This window comes from Nicotiana sylvestris, chromosome 6 (genome assembly GCF_000393655.2).
Source record: "Nicotiana sylvestris chromosome 6, ASM39365v2, whole genome shotgun sequence".
In the NCBI taxonomy this organism is placed as follows: Eukaryota; Viridiplantae; Streptophyta; class Magnoliopsida; order Solanales; family Solanaceae; genus Nicotiana; species Nicotiana sylvestris.
Window position 1 is genome coordinate 195,231,825 of NC_091062.1, and position 18,308 is coordinate 195,250,132.

General features: G+C 34.8%; 1 non-coding gene and 1 pseudogene across 1 annotated transcript; one reads left to right on the forward strand and one right to left on the reverse strand.

The window, feature by feature from the left end:
* The first annotated feature begins 5,324 nt into the window (after positions 1-5,324).
* On the forward strand, positions 5,325-5,485 carry LOC138872252 (U1 spliceosomal RNA). The gene has a single exon (XR_011400719.1). It is a non-coding gene; the product is annotated as a U1 spliceosomal RNA (small nuclear RNA).
* A 322-nt stretch (positions 5,486-5,807) lies between these two features.
* Positions 5,808-7,233, reverse strand: LOC104237621 (UDP-glucose 6-dehydrogenase 4-like; annotated as a pseudogene).
* Positions 7,234-18,308: the final 11,075 nt, after the last annotated feature.

The window sequence follows — 18,308 nt, forward strand, 5'->3', positions numbered from 1 at the left end:
TACGGTGTTATTGATTCAGAGAACGATGCTGCTTGGACGTGGTTCTTTGAGCAATTCAAGATAGCATACGGTGTAAGGGAAATCATGTGCATTGTTTCAGATAGAAATGAGAGCATCATTAAATCTGTATCGAGTGTATATCCGGATTTATCATTTTTGGGAAAGACTCACATTGTCATCCCATAACTTCCCGTAAATGGATAGAAGGTAAAACCAGTTTTTGGAATCAACTTGATCAACTCCAAAATCCAATGAAATGTGAAGTATAGACTTGTTTTTCTTGTAATGGTCGTCGAGATTACCTCTACAAGTATGATATAAAACTCATTATGTACATACCTTAAAAAAATGAAAACATAATACAATGAACGGGGGAAAACTCACTTCTGATCATGTCTTGCTAGAAGACCTTCACGAACCCACTTGTCATATTCTTGAATGAGTAACATAGGATGTGGACCCGTTATTGTATCTTCCTCAAACGGGTGTCTTTTTTCAAAGATGGGTGTCAACTTTACAGAGGAACATGCTGTAAATTGAATTTGTGTTTGTGGACTACTATAAATGATTCAATCACGATGAATGCTGATTATTACGTTTGTAAAATCACTTACCTCCTGAGTCGAAGCTAGACTGATAAGGTGAAGAGTTCCATCTACTTGGTCGCCTATTTCGTTGAGGTTGCACTGGTGTGGCTTCATCTTTTTTTGCACATGCGTGAACAACTATTCTAGTTTCTGGAATTTGACCGGGTAGAAACTTGTCGTCCAGTTCAAATTGACAAACATAGAATTCTTTAGATACATCCTCTTGGTTTGTGGTAGATGGTATGATAGACGGTACCTCTGAAATAGTTTTCTGGTAGTTGTATGTATCATTGTTAGCGTGATAACTTAATGTTAGAAAAAAGATTAAATACATATAAGTAGCTAGTATACATTACAGAAAATGCAGATTAACCAAGCAGAATACATGTAAATACAGTTGAAATAAAAATAAATACGGCAGTTTAAAGTGATATTACAGATTAAGTGTAACACAGTTATGAATACATTTTAAAAAATATGCTCAATATGTTAAGATTTAAAAGTCAGAATACATATATATAGAGTTGAATAACAGTTAAATACATCAGTAAAATGGCTAGATTAAAACATATATGAATACAGCTAAATACATATGTTCAATATGATAACTGCTTTTATACCTCATTATTATCTCCGACATCTGTGTCAATGCCACCATCATGTCTTACTATGGGTTCAGTTTGCTGATTTTGTTGAAGTTGGTCTGAAAGCATCTTGAAGTTATCATTGATCAATGTCCTTAGAGACTTGAACTCTCCAACAACCTTAACAGTACAAAATAGTTAGAAAAATACTAAAACACATAGCTATCAAACTTTATTGATTAATCGGTGGGTAAATACTCACGTATTCTTTGAATGATTTTAGGTCTTTCCTCAAAGAAGATACTTCCTCATTTTGGCCTTCTGGGAACTGATGGTCATGCACAAGTTTATGTCCAATGTCAGAAACACAAATAGGAGGGACTTTGGGCTGATATTCTGGTTCTTTTGTATGAATCTTGGGTTGTTCCTTGACCTTCTTATGTGGCGGTGATGAAGATGGACCAACACTTTCAACATGTTTCTTCTTAGATTGAAGATTGGGTGAAAGAGAAAAGTCATCTGTATCCTGTCCCGATTTGTCTGAATGCGCAGGAGTAGGTATTTTCTCAATATGGCGCACACTTGAGGAATCTGAAAAACAGCAAGCTCTATATCTAGAGGAGTGATGTCCTTGAACACAATCTGTGAACAAAAATAAGTTATGACTTACACAAAACATATTAATGCATAACTGTATAATGCTATATTCAGGTGTATTTAACTCTGTTGTATTTAGAATGTATTAAAATGTATTAATATGTATGCAAGTATTCATGTATATAAGCTTATAAATCCAATGTATATTACAGTAGGATTCCCCTCTAACTGAATGCAAATGTATGCAAATTATAGATGTATTTGTGTTCAATTATCTTCAGAATATTGATAACATTTGTATATTACCGTGTTTCTAGTGTCTTTGAACATGCCATTCGTCAGATAAGAAAATGTTGGCTGATTTCCGGTGGTTCTCCAATTGAGTATTCTGGGGACCACATCGCAAACTCGGACTGTAATTTTGGAATCAACAGAAGAACAACACTCATAAAACCACACCTGCATAGCTAGGGGCATCCCAGCTATCCTGTAATACTTCTTCAAAGCATCCATCTTCTTGCTAATCGAGTTTATCAACAACTCAAATGCTTTAATACCCCAATGATATTCAGAATAGCGCCCACTCTCTACTAAGTCAAAATCTAGCCTCGGTATAGTTACACTATTCTTCTCAGATGAAAATATAAAGGTGTGGATGAAATACAATAAAGATATCTTCAAAGCATCCTCATCATTGTCGGGGCCCCATGCCTTGTCATTGAAGCATTGTCTCAAGTGTTTCTTCTTTACAATATTAGCACTTCCAAAATAAGTCGCAATAAGCCGGTTAGGAGGAGTTTCACTAAACTCAAAATCTTCATCTTTACCTACACATTTGAGGCCAGTCACAAGCGCAAACTCCCTTAATGTGAAATGTAATTCAGTACCATTGACGTATACTGCAAATACATTGTTTGGAGTGCCGTTTAACTGTCGAGCCATGAAGCATCTGAAGAGTTGATGTTGAACATCAAATCGCTTCATTTGAAGAAATGAGCCAAAGCATGTATTGCCGAATTGTTGGAAGTGATAGGGAGTAAGCTTATCTTTTAGCTGGGATACTATATCAGTGTTAGTGTAACTACTAATATGGGGTGCTAATTTTGGCTGGTGTTTCACAAACAAATCAATTCCCTGCAATGAACATTGAAAGATACATGTTAATACAGATGAATACATTGCAAAAATACATATTAAGATTTTTTGGAATACATGTAAGACATGATACAGTGACAAAGCCAAATGCATGTCAGACAACTACAAACACTTACAGAAGACTAGATACAGTGACAAGGCTAAATATATGCTAACATACTTTGTAACATACAGATATAATACAAAATATTTAAGATGAATACAACTGAATACATATGAATGCATATGAATACATTTGAGGTCAAACTGGACAATTGAATTATCGCAAATATACATTAGCAAACGCTAAATACATATGAATACAGGTAAGATTACATTAAAAATGAACTGTTGGAAACAACCAAATACATATGAATACATAAACATACTATAGAAGAAACAGAATACACTATACAAAAAGGTACAAAAATACAAGAAGATACATATGAATACAACAGAATACATGTAACAAATACCAATTACCTTTTGGTTTCTTGAATCTTTCATAGGTTTTTTCCTCTTTGAGCCAACTTGATTTTTGGTTTCTTTTGAAGCTTCATCAACTTGGACTTCTTTCAACTTGTCATTGTGTAATTTATTTCTTCTTTCATCAACTTTGGATGCTGATAAACCTGCAAAATCTTTCTCCGCTTGAGTCAGTTGCAACGAGAAAGAGGGCCCATCAAAATAGAGAATTTTGGTGGGTATACCTCTGGGTAGTCTGTTGAGTGGCGTTGCATCCGACATTAGACAGAAAACTCAAAGAATCCTGGTGATTAACAATACAAATGGAAGATATATCAGAAAATTGTGTAAATTCGCTAAAAAAACTTATAGAAACAAACTAATGAAAAAGCAATTTCGAAGTAGTTGAATTACCTACGGGGAGAAGATTTCCAAAATACAACTGTGAAGCTTGCGAAGAAGAATGGCGTGTGGGGCGATAATGGCGGAGAAGGGTTTTTGAAGTGTATGGAACGTGTGTTTGTGGGAGAAGAGGGAAAAGTGTATTGAAGAAGAGAGAGAAAAGCTGATGAGAGGAGATATACGCAAATTAGGTGAGAGAAAATAAAAAAAATGAGATAGAAAAATATTTTGTAGCATATATTAAGCCTTAATTTTAGGATGGAACTAAATTTAAATATTTTGCTATAAACTAAAAAGGGTATTTATAGAATGTAATATTTTTAAAGGGTATTTATAGAATATAAATAGGGTACTAACCTATTCTATAGGTGGTAAAATTTCCATAAAAGAAATCGCTCTTTCATGAATGATTTAGATCCAGTATATGATAACACATTAAAATTCACAGAAAGACTTAAGCCCAATCCAGAAGGACTTACCAGCTATACTCCTCAAGGAAAAGCGGATCAAACAATAATAAAACAGAATAATACTTTAATAGTATTACTTTTAGAAATTAAAAAAAAACTAGATAAAATTATTAAAGAAAAAAAGGTAAAGACTGAAGTAGAAATTCCAAAAGTAGATGATTTAATAGAACAATTAAAAAGAGTAGAAATAACACCGCAAAAGGACTGACTTAAATTAAGAAAACCACAAAAATGGACCTTTTTTCAGGTGTGTCAAGAACAACAAACGAAGAAAGATCACAAATAAGTTTTTCAGATAATAGAATAGGTAATAATATGTTAGCAGGAATTTTAACTCGGAAAAGACAAGAAGAAAATCAACAATTAGACGAAAACTATATATAAATAAAATGCAAAAAAAAAACCCAGACTCCTTAATCTTTTGTTATTCCCTCTATCACTGTAGTTATATAATATGTTTGGCCAAACTTCTAAAATCAACTTATTTTAAAAAATATTTTTTTTCAAAAGCGCTTTTCAAAAAATTACTTTTGGTGAGAATCAATTTGTGTTTGACTAATTAGTTTGAAAAACACTTTTGGACAACAACGTTTGGCCAAACTTTTAAAATGTTCTTATAATGAAATTTTTCTCATAAGTACTTTTCAAAAAGCACTTATAGGAAAAAACTATTTTTTCTGCTTTTTAAAAATTGCTTATGCTTCTACTTAAAAGTACTTTTTTCCTTTTAAAAATTTGGCCAAACACCTTAATTTTGGAAAAAAATATTTTTAGCCTCAAAAAAAAAAGTTTTGGCCTAAAAAACTTGACCAAACACGCTGATAGAAAGGGGTATTCTCGAGAAAACGTTTTGTGAGATTTTTAACTTTCACGCAAAAATATTCTTGTTGTCAAGAGGAGAGTAATTAATTTTAAGATTACCAGGTAAAGATTCCTTGTTGTTATCGTCATTTCTATTATTATTAATGAAATATATTTTGTTACAACTTGACTTCTTTCACTTGTAGTTCATCCCACACCGCAAGCAGAGAGGAGAAGCGAGCAAATGCAGTGATATAAAAGATAGGCTGGGTACACAAGGAAACATACTTACCTGGACGGGGTCAATGAGCGATCAATAAGGCTCATGGCCTAGGTTGGTGACCTCCATTGCACTTTGGAGGGGTGCTCGCCTAAGGTCAATCCAAGTGATTGAGCCTACCTCATAATTTGTGGGAGTGGGGGCCTGCGTACGCGCGGCCCCTACCCAAATCTATGCCCAAAATTTGATTATTGTGTCTTGTCCAAATTTGTTTTCACTCGGTCCTATGGAAGCTCCTTCTTTGTCTAAAGGAAAAGCAAGTCTAGAATTTCCACAAGATTTAATTATTATAATGTAAGTGATCATAATATCATGTAATGAGCTGCTGAGGTTTACACGGAAAAGACGAGAAATAAAAAGATAGGCATTTTGAACCTTGCTAAAAGGAAACAGTTTCAATTCTATTCTAGGCTTGAATGGAAAAGAAAAAATTGGATTTTGCTCTCATGTGTAGTACTTATTCAATGTGGAAGAGAATTTGACTTCCTTATGCCACAGCAGGCATATCCTTAAGCCATCCATCTAAAGGTTTTCCAATGGAGTAGACGATGAACCCGATTTCTCTGAGCTTCTCCACATCAACAATGTTTCTTCCATCAAACACAAATGCAGGCTTTTGCATGTTATCATAAATCCTCTTGAAATCAAGAGTTTTGAACTCATCCCATTCTGTCAGAACACAGATGCAGTGGGCGCCTTTTGTGGCCTCATAAGCATCCCATACTACGTTGAGTTGCTTCATCGCAGTAGGGCTCATTGGCTGAAGATGAATTGGATGATCCCAATCATACTTGTTCATTGACAGATCTCTTTGGATTTGATCCTCAGTAACCTGTGGATCATATATGCTCAAATGAGCTTTGTCTCCCAATAGGCCTTCGCACACATCAAGCGCGGGAGTCTCCCTAGTGTCACCTGTGTCTTTCTTGAATGCAAATCTAAGAATAGCAATCTTCTTGCCTGAGACTGTGTTGAACATAGAGGAGACTACTCGGTTAACAAACCGACTCTTTTGGTAGTCATTCACCTAAATCACTAGTTTCCAGTAATTGGCAACTTCTGTGAGACCATTGCACTCACAGATATAAACCAAGTTGAGAATATCTTTCACCAAAACCAACACTGGCATTGAGGAACTTGCGTCCGATTCTACTGTCCTTACCAATAGCATTGGAAACCTGTGCAACATCAGCTCCAGTGTCTTCACAAAGAGCTGACATTGCATTAACTGATGAAATCCTCTGAGCCAAGAAGGCATTGGCAGCGAGCTTCGACAGCTCAGCTGACCAAAGATTGGTGCATATGATTCTGTCTTCAGGCACCCAATGAGCATAAACTGCCTTCAGAGCCTGGATTGCTTTTTGCCCCTCAGGGGTTTCTCGTCCTCCAATTAGAACGAGATCCGGATTAAAAAGGTCCTGAATAGCAGTCCCTTCAGCAAGAAATTCAGGATTTGAAAGAACTTGATACTTGATTCCTTTGCTGTTATGTGTGAGTATTTTTTCAATTGCCTCAGCTGTTTTCACTGGAACAGTTGACTTCTCAACAACAATCTTGTCATTCATCGATACATCCACTATCATTCGAGCAGCACTTTCCCAGTATGTAAGATCTGCTGCTTTCCCAGCACCAAGGCCTCGAGTTTTTGTTGGTGTGTTAACGGAAACAAATATGATGTCTGCTTCTGAGACATGTTTCTCAACTTCAGTGCTGAAGAAAAGGTTCTTTCCTCGGCATTGTTTCACTACATCTTCAAGTCCTGGCTCATAAATAGGTAGCTGATCACTGTTCCAGGCCGCGATACGAGCAACAGCTATATCAACAACAACTTCAATTGCAGGGCACTTGAGTGCTGTGACTGCCATTGTTGGTCCACCAACATATCCAGCTCCAATGCAGCAAATCTTCACCATTTTTTCTGCAACATGAAACCGGATCAAACGAAGAGTTAAAGTTCCAGGATAACAATAAGCCTAAGCATAGTAGAATGCAATTTGTCTGGAATTGAGGCGTAGTTGTTATTGTTATTATGGTTGTATAGAGGTACATCTGTATATTTGAACATGCAAAATGAGAAACAAATATTGCCAGTCTCTTGGACAAATTAATTCCAAAGAAATAAACCAAATGAGACCAAACCAACTTATTACCAATGTATACTAAACACAGCAAGGAATAATAGAAAGTGATAGAAAAAAGAGAACAAGACTAAACTTTAGCCAACTTTCATAAAAGTTACCTCAAGTATTTTCCCACCAAATTAATTTTTGAAAAGGAATAGAGCAATAAGAAAAGATGGTTTTGATTCTCTTAAGAAATGTTGCTATAAAAGGACATAAATGAGCTTGTGGAATGGTGGCAAAGACTTCCACAAGACCAATATATATAATGGAAATAAACCTATGATCTGAGCTAAACTAATTGACTCTCAAAGACTAAGTATAAGTGCCAAAAAGTCAGATTTAAATTCTGGTTTGGAATAATCAAAGGTGGAGCAAATTTGAAAAGGGATAAACAATATTTTTAAGAAAATAAGTTGTTGTCTACAAGGAAATGATCATGGGGTATCGGGCTATGCCCGCCCAAAGACATTCACTTCTGGTTAAGGTCTGAAGTGCAAAGGCGAAGTTTTGTATGTACTTTGAGTACTAGTTAAAAAATATTTTAAAAAGTGGATACAAGTTAAATTGGGATTGTTAGCCCCGTGAAAATCTTACAATTTTTTTCCCTAAATATCCCAAGCCATTAAAAATATTCATAAACCGCATATAGCTTCTTTTTGTTATCAACTTCAAAACATAAGGCTTAAAGAGCCCGTTTGGACATAAGAATTTTTTTATTTTTTTTCGAAATCAGTGTTTGGCCATAAAATTTTTAATTTTCACTTGAAGATAAATTTTAGAATTTTTCGAAAATTTGAAAAAAACTCCAAAAAGCTATTTTTCAAAATTCACTCAGATCACTCACAAAATTTCAAAAACAACCCCAAATTATATTCATGTTCAAACACAACTCTAATTTTCAAATATCATTTTCACTTGAAAAAAAAATCACTTTTTTTTTTTTGGAATTTTTATAATTCTTATGTCCAAACACCCACTTAGTTTACCCACCCAATACGCTGTAACACAGCCACACAAAAAAAAAAAAAAAAATCTTTAAAAGGTAAACCAATTTAACCAGAGGAAATCATTAATAGAAAAGGTAATTAAAGGGTGCAGTTTCATGTGAAAATAAAGAGCTTGATATAAATGCAACATAACTTGAGATCAACGTGTTATCATTAATTTCAACTTAGCACATTCAAGAAATTGAAGGGTATAAGCTTCATTTAGCTGGAGTCAAGCCAATATTGCAAGGGTATAATATTTTTTTCGTTGAAGAATATTAGTTTTGAATTATTAGATTATGTGAAAGGTTTTTTTTTTCAAACTCAACAAGAGATAAACTGGTTTCTAATTGATAGCTTCTATAGCGATTTTTAAGTGTAACAAAGAGTATATATAAAGAAAAAATTGGTATGAAATGACATATTTTTTTTTAAAATGTAAATAAATTATTTCGAAAAAACTCTTTACTTTTTTTAATCCAAAGATAATAAAAAGATAGGATATTTTTAAAAATTAGCAGAGAGTTTTAAAATTATTTTAATAGAAGTTATATCATGGATAAACTCAAGAAAACCGAAATCTTATGGAATATTTACATAATATCCGGCCATATTTATTATTTACTTTTTATAGCTAATATAAATAAATGATATATCGATAACACACGACTATACATATTATGGATTATATATAAATTACACATCGTTTAATTTTTTAATTTAAATGGTCGGGTGAGCACCTATTTAGGATGATTAGATAAAGCCAAAAGAAAAATATGAAATAATTTCAACCAAAGACTAAAAATATAATTAAATTTCATATGTAGATAATTTTTATTAAAACTCATCCTTTTATAGTGAAATAAATTAATTTTTTGTAAAAAAAGAAATAATGCCATAGAAAATAAGATAAAAGAAAATAAATATTGAAAAAAATATTAGAAAGATCTAAAAACGAGAAATAAAATATGACAACAAATTTCTTCTTATGTTTCATCTTTGTTGAGTATAAAAAATTTGAAAGTTAATCTTATTAATTTCAAATATATTTTTTTCAACTCAATACATAGATTATAAGATAAGGATATCTTCGAATATTTTTTTTTTTAATTTAGATTATGTGTCGTTTTTTAAAAATTACTATTACTAACAAACTGATATGATATTCAAAATTTAATTGGAATGCAATTTGAGTAGTTTGCATTGAGCTTAAGCCAAGTATGGTGTCGAAAAATAAACTACTTGACAACTTTAAGACAATATATACAATATTTTATAATAATAATCAGCTAATTTAATATTTAATAATTCAAAGAACAAAATTTTTGTATATATAGGGTATTAAAAATTCAAATTCTGGGGCTAGAGATATCAATAAATTTAAAGCGGAGTCATACTGAAATAAATCCCGCCAAAGAATTATTTAAATTTTTAGATAGCCGATTAAAGTGAATTTTAAATTAAGGATAATATATTCACTTGCATCATTATAAAGATAATCCTTATTATAATATATATAAAGTTTTAGAAATTAAAATTTCAAAATAGAAATATTTTTTGAAAGATAAAATCATACCAAATAAAGGTCAAGTCAAATCAAAGAATTGCTTATATTATGTCAACCTTTATGCTTTGCCATAAAATGAGTTATTATTTCACTTTGTGGCTATTTTTAGGTTCCAATAACACTTATGAGAATAATGCAAAAATAATATTATCTCTACGAGAATTGAGAAAATATTAAGTTTTTTTCATATAATATTTCTTAATTAATATCTAATGATTATCTATAATTATTTATAAGGTTTAATGTTAAGGTTATTTACATATAATTCAAATAACTCAGATATTTAACATGACTAATGTCAAATATCAAAATGGAGTAAAACAATTCACTAGATAAAGAATTTTTTATATTTTTAGATAGCCAATTAAAATGAGTTTTGAATTAAGAATAATATTTTCAATTACATTATTATAAAAATAATATTTAGAAACTAAAATTTTAAGAAAGAAATATTTTTTAAGAGATATCAACACACCAAATAAGATTTCAAGTAGTAGTAAAAGAGTTAAGTCTTATCTAAAAAGTTATTCATTGTCTCAATATTTGATTGTTTTGCCATAAATATGAGTTATTATTTTGCTTCCTGACTATTTTTAAGATCCAATGACACCGGCAAGAATGGTATCAAAAAAAATAAATAGAAGAAATGGTTAATTTTTTTCATGTAGTTAATATCTAATGATTATCTATATTTACTGAGAAAGTGTAAATTTTAAGATTATTTACATACAATCCAAATAACTTAAATATTTGACATGATTAGTGTCCGCGCATCCGCGCGGGTACTAATACTAGTAGGAAAATTAAAGAAAAGTACTTTCCATAATCTTAAAGGTAAGAAGGTTTAGTATGTACCTATATCTATCTACCTATTTATCTATATCTATATTATTATAAAAGTGGGAAGCCCTTGATTTAAAAATTGAATTACAAAATTATCCTTCTAATTAATCTAAATACCCTAATTAAGTAAAACACCCATCCTATTTATTTAAGTACCCTATTAATTAAAGAGCGTTAATTGCGAAGAGTTGCAACAAATAGTGCTGATTCACTTATTCTGAAAAAGAAGAAAAATAACGGCTTTGTCACATTGACGCATTCTTTCACTAACACTTGTACTATGCGTCCTTTGAAGTTTCAACATGAGACTTGCAATATTCGTAGTTCAATACACTGTCAACATTATGAGTGAAAAATTGAAGGGCACTTTCTATGTTTGCCTTGAATATTGTGGTTGTTTTTTATTATGCACCTGTTAGCATTAATTACTAGTTTGGAATTGAAGAAGAGGAATGGAAGACCTATACGCATTGGTCTATGGAACCGGTGATTAAGAAAATTAGAGAGAATCTGAGTGGTAATTCAAGAGAGACAAGAAAACTAAGTTTTTATCTTAACTTCTCTTATGATTTATTTATGAATTTTTACTTTTGTGTTTTTTATGAAACACAATCATATAAATGTTGGGGTAAATGACTTATGTTGTGATGGTCTTGAAATACATATTTATTGTGTTTAGGAATGCATTAGTTAATATCAAAATTAACTCAAATTGTTGTTGTTGTTGCATTCTATAGTTACATGCACAAGTTCACGTGAAACTTTAATTTCAAGTTGTTATCTAATATGCGATACTTTATTTAGAAGGGCCATATATGTTTATCTACAATATTTCAGATATTGCTTAAGCCTTTTGATTAATTTACTCCTTTTTCTCTGCTCAAGTACATAACCATGCAACTGAATTTTATATTTGGATTCCTCCAGATATTATCTTTTTATAAAAAAGTATATTTAAGTTTTTAATTTTTTTAATTTCATTGAGAAGTCTTTCAATAAACACATAAGGTTTACCTTTTAAATCTAAATCCTATTGACTCCAATTTGGCTTTTTGCACCAAAGAGTAAAATGATGTCCGTTTTCCAACAATAATATAGGTTGCTAGGTAGAGGAAAGTGAAAAAATAAATAAAATAAGCATGATGAATAATTAGATTATTAGAAAGGAGAAAGTGCATGCAACTGCAGTTGAATTGAGAGTCTAGGGGTTTTAAACTTAATAATATTTTGTGATTTTGTTGTATGGTATGTGATAGCTTGGTGATAGTATGATGAGTTTGCCGATTGAAATTGTTGTTGCACACAGAGGCGGATGCAGTGTGAGAATTACCGGTTCAATTAAACCCATAACTTTCGAAGCGGAGTACAAAATTTATGTGTAAAATTTATTAAAATTGCAAAAATAATAAATTTGAACTCATAACTTTAAATATATAATTGGCTCAATGTTAAAAATCTTAAAAAGTGAATTGCACAAAATATTTACTTGGACATTATATTCACATTATAGGTACAGTTGTTTGGCAAAGTACTTGAAAGAGAATTCTAACAGTGTGACCTTCCATGTAGTTTATTTCTTTCTAAATATGAACTAAACTGTTTTTGTAAACATAAATTGAAAAGCACAACAGATGCATGCTCAGCTATAAAAATACTTTATTCGATATAAAATTATATTGTACTGTTTAACATATTAATTATATTGGATTACTCGGTCATATAATTTATAATATTTCTGCTTTTGACTAATTAGAATCAATATATTAACGAAAATTAGGTACTATCGGTGCAAGATGTTAGATAATATGTGAAAGATGAACGTATATGTTGTATCTATCGCATGGAAATTAAACATAGCAAATCATGAGAGCATTAAAATAATTGGTATAATAAAATTATTTCCGATCGATATTATTGTACTCCACAATTACTAAGATTATCACATGTAAATAGTGCCACATATATAGCCAATAGACCAGTAAGGAGATGTGACGACCCGACCAGTCGTCTCATGAGTTACCATTCCGTTTTTTTCATTTCTGCTTCCTTATGCATTGTTTATCCGTGTTATGTGATATCGGGTTGGTCGGATCGAATCCGGAATGATTTTGGTAAGGTTTGAGACACTTAGTCTCTTTTAAGGAAGTTTAAGTTGGAAAAGTCAACCGGATGTTGACTTATGTGTTAGAGTGGTCGGATGTGAGTTCCGATTGTTCGGTTAGCTTCGGGAGGTGATTTGTGACTTAGGAGTATAATCGGAATGAATTTTGGAGGTTCGTAGTAGACTTAGGCTTGAATTGGCGAAGTTGATATTTTGGCGATTTTCGGTTGGTAGGCGAGATTTGGATATAGGGGTCGGAATGGAATTTTGAGAGTTGCAGTAGTTCCGTTGAGTCATTTGGGATGTATGTGCAAAATTTCAGGTCAATCGGACGTGGTATGGTTGGATTTTTTATCGAAAGCGAAATTTGGAAGATTTTAGAAAATTTGGCTTGAATCCGATGTGTTTTGGTTGATTTGATGTTGTTTGAGGTGTTTTGAAGATTGGTACAAGTTTGAATAAGGTATTAGGATATGTTTGTACTTTTTGGCTGAGGTCCCGGGGGCCTCGGGGTGATTTCGGATGGTTGACGAAGAAGTTTGGATTTTGTTGCAGCTGTTGAACTGTTGCTGCTTTTGGCATTTTCGCACCTGCGGACTAGGGACCGCAGGTGCAACGCCGCATATGTGGGAGACGAGTCGCAGAAGCAGATTTTTGAGGAGTTGTCAGGGACCGCAGATGCGGCTGGGGACCGCACCTGCGAAGTCGCAGATGCGGGAAAAGTATCACAGAAGCAAAATTAGCCTGATGACCAGCGACCCCAGAAACGACTAGGGTGACCGCATCTGCGATGTCGCAGATGCGAAAGTGTGATCGCAGATGCGATAATTGGCCGGATAAGTGATTTCTGCAGAAGCGGATGATGAACCACAAATGCGGTACCGCAGAAGCGGTTAAAGGGCCGCAGATGCGAAAATGTCTGGGCAGAAAGTATAAATTGTGGCCTTCGCGAATTTTGAGCTATTTCACCATTTTTATCTCGGCTTTGGAGCTTTTTGGACGATTTGAAAGAGGGATTTCAAGGGAACTTTATTGAGGTAAGGAATTGGGACCTAAAACTCGTTCCTATGCTATTATTTCACGGATTAGAGCTAGAAATCATGGAAATTAAGGGTAAAAATTGGGGAAACTAGGGCTTGGAAATTTAGATCTTTAATTGAGGATTTGAAGGACCATTTGGGGTTGGATTTGAGAACTTTTGATATGTATGAACTTGTGGAGAGATAAAGAATATATTCATGTAAAAATTATTAAATTCCGAGACGTGGGCCCGGGGGTTGAGTTTTGGTAATTTCGGGATTTGTGTCGTATTTTGATTATTTTCATTTGGGCTTCATTCCCTTAGCATATTTTGACGTCCTCGTTCTGATTTTGGATACATTTGATGCGAGTGGAGGCCGATTCGAGGGTCAAAGGCATCACGAGCTAGAGATTTGGCCGGTTTGAGGTGAGTAATGATTGTAAATGATGACCTGAGGGTTTGAAACCCCGGATTGCACATCGTAGTGCTATATTGAGGTGAGGCACACGTTTGATGACGAGCGTGGGGTCGTGCACTATTGGGGATTGTGACTTGGTCCGTCCCGATTGAAGATTTTACCGCATACTTAACTGAAATCTGTTTGTTATCACATTATTTGGGCTAAATGCCATATTTGGGCTTCGTGCCAACTATTTGAACCCTTCGAGGATTTTTACTGGTATTTCCTCACTGTTTTGACTTTATACTTGAACTCAGTCATGTTAGATTTCACTATTTTTTGTACTCAGCCAGGTTTACTCTGTTTTAACACATATATGATCGCTTAAATGATATTTTAGGCTGAAAAACATGTTTTACTACTGTCCGAGTGGCTTGTGAGGATTTTTGACTAAGGTCGAGGACCTATGTTGTGAGGAAACATTTGATACTGATTATGAGGCCGAGGGCATGAGATATGTACGCCACGAGGTGGCTTGATTGATATGAGGCCTAGGGCCTAGTAATGATGTCATGAGGTGGCTTGATATTGCGTTTGGGCCGTAAGGGGCCCCTCCAGGAGTCTGCACACCCCCAGTGAGTGCGGGTACCCATTATGATGTGATATTGAGCCCGAGGGGCTGGTATTGTTCTATGTGATTGCCCGAGGGGCTAGTACTATTCTGAGATGTTGCCCGAGGGGCGGATTTGTTGATACTGTGCTTGAGGGGCGAGCCTTTATGTGTTTACTTTCCATAATTGACTGTCAATTACCTGCTTAAACATTTAAAAAGATTTTTCATAAAACTACATTTGAGTTAAAGAATTCTACCTATCTTTTACTGAATTATTGTTTTAAAATGGTTTTACTACTTCATTATAGAATGCTTTGTGCCTTACGTGATTTTTTGCTTTCAGTCTTTATTTACATTTGTTACACACTGAGTTGGAGTACTTACTTTACTCCTTACACCCCTGTGTGCAGATTCAGCCGCTACGGATCCTGCTAGTACGAGTTGAGAGCTCCCGGCAGATATCGGAGTCCACGAGGTAGCTGCTTGATGTCCGCAGTCCCGTGTTTCTCCCTCTTTATCATTTCTATCTCTTATCAGACATTTATAAAAGTTATAGACTTTTTAGACTTGTATTAGGTTTTATAGATGCTCATGACTAGTGACACCTCGGTTAGGGCTGTGTTGGGTTGTACTTCCGTATTTTTATGATATTATCTGCTACTTAGTATTATTAAATCATGTTTTAGACTATTTTATTGATGTTTAACTGTTTAACTTAGAATTGGGAATAGTTGGCTGGCCTTGTCTTTACGAGAGGCGCCATCACGACCGGGTCCGGGTTTGGGGTTGTGACAAGTTGGTATCAGAGCCTAGGTTACATAGGTCTCCCGAGTCATGAGCAGGTTTAGTAGATTCTCGCGGATCGGTACAGAGACATCAGTATTTATCCTCGAGAGGCTGCAGAACCTTTAGAAAAAACTTCACATTCTTGAATTCTTATCGTGTGTCCTTGATTCAGCTTGAAAAGTAACTATTTGAATTCCTTCCACGCGTTTATATGTGCGTATGAGCGCTCGGTATCAGATACGTATCTATGGCTTATGACTCCCTGATCGAGGGGCAAGATGTGATTTCTGTGCATTGATGTTGCGCCAGTCTGGAGGACTCGAGGCTAGATTTTTCACCTATAGCTTGAGCACTGAGCTGTTGATTTCGTGAGCACTTGTTTCTGGATCCATATGTTCTGTTGTGTCCCTATTAAGGGAGGTGATGACTTAATAGTTACGTGATGAGTGTGATGTGACTGCGAGATGTATTCATGTGATTTGGAAGCAACGAGAAGGGTATGATGGAGGACTATTAGGTGCTCGATTTTCATCTCGATTTGAGGTATAGCCCCGAGTTATTGGTGTGTGAAGAATCTTTCCATGTTTCTTAGTTAGGAGTGGAGTAAATTTCATGTTGCGGTATGAGTTCAGACTCAGGAAGTTTAAGTGACTGCGTAATGTTTATGACGGTGGAAGGTATACAAAAATGTTAGTTTGAGACAAAGCAGGTGGGGTTATCTCCTGCGGATTGTTCTGAAGTTTGCGTAATCCCTTGTGTCATTTATTGGAAGATCTCTGTTATCAGGGAAATATATGTTTTACAATTTGAATTTGGGTTGCTCAAAAGAGTAGGCTTGACTACTATGAGAGTGAATGCGAGATTTGTAGAAGATATAAAGTACCAGATAGTCTGTGTTCCACGAGCTTATGAAGGATTGAGTTTAATCTCACTATATTATTATGGCAACAATAAAGTATATGTGTTATGAGTTATTGTGTATGTTTTGGTCTATAGCTTCGATCCAAATGGGGGAGTCCACTATTAATTAGTCGATTGCACAGTTATGTGCTATGTTGGTTCCAGTTTGAGGCGTGCAGGTGAATTAGTCATCGGCTTCAGCGCCAGTTACTTCACCACCACCCACCCAGCCAGCTAAGGGTGGAGGTTAGTCTGCTAGGGGTCGCCCTAGAGGGGGAGGTTGATTAGGTGGCGGTCATGCCCGTTTCTATGCACTTCCAGGCAGACCCGATGCTATTGCTTTAGATGCTATTATTACAGGTATTGTTTCAGTATGTCACAGAGAAGCCTATGTATTATTTGATCTTGGTTCCACCTTTTCTTATGTGTCATCATACTTTGCTCGTTATTTGGGTACGCCCCGTGAGTTTCTTGCTTCATATGTTCATGTATCTACCCCGGTGGGCGATACTGTTGTTGTAGGCCGTGTGTACCGGTCGTGTGTGGTAACTATTGGGGGTCTGGAGACCTGTGTGGATCTTTTATTATTGTGTATGGTGGATCTCGATGTCATTTTAGGCATGGATTGGCTATCTCTGTGTCGTGCTACTCTGGACTGTCATGCTAAGATAGTCACATTGGCTATACCGGTTGTGCCATGGATTGAGTGGCGAGGTGTGACTGATTATGCTCCCAGTAGAGTGAACTCATTCTTGAAAGGCCAACGTATGGTTAGGAAGGGTTGTCTTTCCTATCTAGCATTTCTGAGGGATGTCAGTGCTGAGACTCCCAGTATTGATTCTGTTCCAGTTGTGAGGGATTTTCCCGATGTGTTTCCTGTAGACCTACCGGGCATGCCACCAGACAGGGATATTGATTTTGGTATTGACCTGGTACCGGGCACTCAGCCCATTTCTATTTTGCCATATCGTATGGCACCAGCAGAGTTGAAAGAATTAAAGGAGCAACTTCAGGAACTCCTAGATAAAGGGTTCATTCGGCCTAGTGTGTCACCTTGGGGTGCGCCTGTTCTGTTTATGAATAAGAAGGATGACACTATGAGGATGTGCATTGATCATAGGCAATTGAACAAGGTAACAATTAAGAACAAGTATCCTTTGCCTCCTATTGATGATTTATTCGACCAGCTTCAAGGAGCGAGAGTGTTCTCCAAGATTGATTTCCGTTCAGGTTATGACCAGTTGAAGATCAGGGACTCGAATATTCTTAAGACAGCTTTCAGGATCCGATATAGTCATTATGAGTTCTTGGTGATGTCTTTTGGGCTAACCAATGCCCCAACATAGTTCATGCATTTGATGGTTATAGTAGTTTTATCCTTTACTAGAATAAGGACATGGTTCAAATCTCTCTAACCCCTTAATATTAGTTATAACTTGAGATGAGTAAATGTATGTAGGAAATATTCGGTCCACCCATAAGGGTGTTCTAAGGCCCAATAGAGTTATTAGTTAACCCTACTATTCCCTATATAAGTGCACTTAGTGTATACACTAAAATAATACTCTAAACAGTATTTTTCCACACACTCTCTCTCTCAATCCAAACAAGGGTTTAGACTATAGAATTGGGGTTGCTTTAACACACC